This window comes from Paramisgurnus dabryanus, chromosome 10 (genome assembly GCF_030506205.2).
Source record: "Paramisgurnus dabryanus chromosome 10, PD_genome_1.1, whole genome shotgun sequence".
NCBI classification, from domain to species: domain Eukaryota; kingdom Metazoa; phylum Chordata; class Actinopteri; order Cypriniformes; family Cobitidae; genus Paramisgurnus; species Paramisgurnus dabryanus.
Genome location: NC_133346.1, coordinates 32,611,688 through 32,615,877, shown reverse-complemented (window position 1 = coordinate 32,615,877; position 4,190 = coordinate 32,611,688). Strand labels below are relative to the sequence as shown.

General features: G+C 35.6%; 1 long non-coding RNA gene across 1 annotated transcript; it reads right to left on the bottom strand.

Moving 5' to 3' along the window:
- Positions 1-973: 973 nt before the first annotated feature.
- LOC141282864 (uncharacterized) lies at positions 974-2,284 on the bottom strand. The gene is made up of 3 exons (XR_012337718.1): positions 1,839-2,284; positions 1,204-1,297; positions 974-1,105 (listed from the first exon to the last, which is right to left on the bottom strand). It is a non-coding gene; the product is annotated as an uncharacterized lncRNA (long non-coding RNA).
- Between the last annotated feature and the right edge of the window lie 1,906 nt (positions 2,285-4,190).

Here is a 4,190-nt window from a genome sequence, read left to right as displayed (position 1 = left end):
GTGCTATGTTTTTACTTATTAGGTTTTAAGGAGAATGCAACAGGTTCCAGGGCCTCTTACCTGCGTGATTCATCATCCAGGTTTTGCACAAATTGTCTAAATCCCTACACACAGAACATTTATTGTACCGACTATAAGCCTTTGAGGTGCAGGACTAGAGTAAGTTTTATTACATTTTTAAACCAATAACACTTTAGTATCATTATAGTAACAAAGTACCCATAAGAACAAAAGATGTAACTTTAAAGAAAATATAATAGTCAGTCAAAAGTTTTTTTTATTTATTACAAATATATATTTAAATGTTAAACAATATACAAATAAACATACTTTAGTAACCATATTGTGCTCTTGTTTCAAAAATTGTTCAATTCATTTCTTACAGCTATCTATTCAGATAAATGGCATATCAAAGTTTTGTCAGCTGGTGTTATTTAAGACGACACTATAAGGTTATCATCCTGTCGTGTGTTGTTCTCCAGATACGCTTGGAGCTTTCTGATCAGATCGGTCACAATTTTGGCTTTCGACGACCCCTGCACTGAAGATGGCATGCAATCACGTCCTCCTTTGAAGGTCTCTCAAACTGTGATGCCAGGTCCATTGGAATCGGGGTTTCCTTCAGCTTATCTTCAAATACCTCATCAAACACAAGCCTGATCACATCATCCACATAACTGTAGAAATATTGCAGTCAATAAATCTTTTGTTTTGATCATTTATTTCCCTGCTTCATACATTAAGTTTTTAATTATGAATGTATTTGAAATAAAACATTACTGCTTACGGTATGTCTCTTGTGTGTTTTGGAAACATAGCCTTGTACTTTCCCTCTCCTGCTTTTGTTACGGCTTGGTGACATTATAATGGATGGCTACAAGGTACAACCTGTAAAAATATAAACAAGCAATTAATTTATTGTTAAAGTAAATACTACTTTATTGAACACAGTTACTAAAATACTTAAATACCTGCACAGCATTCCAATAAATGAGAAAATCATTTTTTTTTTGTTGCAAATCTGAAATCTCAGGCTACGGACGGCAAAGGCATCCACTGATGATGGTGATGGAAACATTGTGAAACGATGCTACTGCCTGGGTTCCTATTATTATGCAGAGAAAAAAAACTTTGTCATCATCAGTTATACATTTAAGACTGTTAGTGGTTTCACTAGCTAAATACATCATATGTGTTACACACCTTTGCTCCTCACATGCCAGTCTGACTCCTTGTACTGTGTGTAATGATGTTGCATGTTTGCATACAGTGTAGAAGGATGTGTCCAGCTGCGAATCTAGGATATAGGCAAATGAAACAAACATGTATTCAGTCATAAAGACATATTATAACAATAGAGTACAACGACTATAAATCGTTAGACTATTCATTAAAACGTAAATGTATTACATATTACATGGCCCAACATTAGCAACACACATTACGTGTTTACTTCGTTTCAAAATCTAAGAAAGCTTCAAGTAAATACAACAGTAAAATACATATAACTTTAAACAAATCATCTGTACTTAGAGTTTCTTGAGTTTGATCATGAGAACAAATTTTACCGGTAACAGTTTAGCTGGTATTTGTATTTGTATTTAGCTTAGCAACTTAGCAAGTTTGTAAACATGTTTAAACCAACATCGATAAAAAAAACGATAGTCTGCATAATTCAACATACACGTGTGTAAATACGGTACGTTGTTTATGAAATACAGTATTACAACACAAAACGATTAGCTTGCAAGCTTAGCTCTACACGCACATTATGTTAATCTCCGGTTACCAGTTACGTAACGTACAGTAAAAGGCAAATAATAAACGTGAATACTTACAGCCTGTGATCCAGAAGTGCACAGTAATCCAACTTTTAGGAGGAGATGTCGCGCAAATCCAGCTTCGGTTCATGAGAAGCAGTTATTGTGAAAACTCCGTGAACAACTTCTGACTGGATTTTTCCGGAACCGTATTAAACATGATGTCCTCTGTGGAAGTCCATAAAGTGCTATTTTGCCCTCGCATCTAAAGAGACAGCATCTACTCGAGAGATTTAATCGCTTAAACGATGAAACAAGAGTTTGCAAACAGAGTCAAAGCAGGGACTCCCAACCTCCGCCATTTTAGCTCTCTTCTGACTCGGCGCTCCCCACCCCCGTCTTTGAGGGCGTACCCAAGCAAAGCAGAGAGGGCTGAACTATGATAATGTTGGTCTTATCTACGTCACTAATCCCAGGAAGTAAACTGTTGCCTACAATCCGAGTGTTTTTTGTAGTCCTCGAACGTTAGAGACGTCATTGTTTTCTTTGAGGTATGTACTTTTTGAATATCGTTAGCATGTACTAATACACACTTACACACAAAAGGATGTTTAAAAACGTGTATCTCATAATAGGTGCTCTTTAATACATAGCCTTTGTTTATATTGCTATTTTATGTATATTTTATGTTATCACCAGCTAAACCAGCATGAAACCAGCATAGACCTACAAAATTTCCATGCTGGTTTGATGCTGGTTTTTTCAGCAGGGTTAGCTTGTCCAACAACAAATATCATATGAACAAAACAGTATTTAATCTATCTATCTATCTATCTATCTATCTATCTATCTATACAGTCAAGCTCAAAATGATTCACACCCTTTGTAAATATGACCAAAGAAGGCTGTGAAAATAAATATGCATCGTTAATAATTTTGTTCTTTATTTTAAAAAATCTACAAAAATCCAACATTTTTATTGAAGAAGAAGAATTTTAAAATGGGGGAAAATCTCATTATGAGATAAATATTGTTCCCTAATACACACTGCTCAAAATTAATCATACCCTTTTATTAAATTCTTTTTTGCAACCTCCTTTTCCCAAGAGAACAGTTCTGAGTCTTCACCTATAATGGCTAATGAGTTTGGAGACCACCTGACAAGAGATCAGAGACCATTCCTTTATGCAGAATCTCTCCAGATCCCAGCTCCATGTTGGTGCTTCTTCTCTTCAGTTCATCCCATTCATTTTCTTTAGGGTTCAGGTCAGGGGACTAGGATTGTCATGGCTAAAGCTTCATTTTGTGCTCAGTGACTCAATTTTGTGTTAGTTTTGATGTGTGTTTTGGATCATTGCCCTGAAGGAAGATCAAACCATAGCCCATTACATGATTTCTAACAGGGACAGTCAGGTTTTGATTTTTTATCTGTTGGTATTTCATAGAATCCATGATGCCATGTATCTGATCAAGATGTCTAGGACCTCCAGCAGAAAAATAGGCCTACAACATTAAAGATACAGCAATATATTTCATTTTACACATGGGGTACTTTTTACCCCTCTGTGCACCAAACTAATGTTGAGTGTTTGCTGCTAAAAAAGAATTTTTTTTTTTTGCTTCATCTGAACATAGAACCTTTGCAAAGTAATTGACACTACAGGAACTTCAAACGGGATGGGTTATTTGGTCAGATGAAACCAAAAATAAAGGCAGCAAAAACTCAAAATTAGTTTGGTAAAACGTCTTTCGGACGGAGAACGGGGATCACAGCCTCACCACCACCTCCTGAAATACTCACTATCAAGTTTAAACTTACTTCGTTTCCTTCCTCGTTGTTCTCCCTAAACACGCTCACCCACAACTTTTAAACCTATACAACGGACCTGTGACTCTCTTAGCAATGAAATGATGTTTCTTTGCATTTCCATGGTAGAAATGCCATGTCCAGTAGGGGACAAAGAGTTTCACTTCAGTGGCGGAGCTAGACTTTTAAAACTGGGGTGGCAAAGGGGTGGCAAGGTATTATTTTGGGGGGTCAATATACAAAGTGTTCAACAATTACACTAAAAATAATAAATTATTTTCCACAAAATGTATATAGATTAAATTAAAGTTGTTTATTTTCCAAAATGTACACAATTATAGCCTATATGTATTAAGTATACAGCAAAAATAGAACAACTGGGATATGTTTGGCCCTGATCTGCACCTGACTTTTGCTTCTTTAGAAAGAAGTTGGTAATATTGCTTTTTCTCTTCATTCTGCTGTCCCTAAAGGAAAACTTGGTTACACACCTCATGAACAAACCAAAATTTGTAACAATTTGCTTGTTTTTATTTACCATAAGTACACTGTTACTAATAATACAAATACTAAAGTAATACATTACGACAAGATCTGAGTATATTGAGGTCTAGCCTATGTAG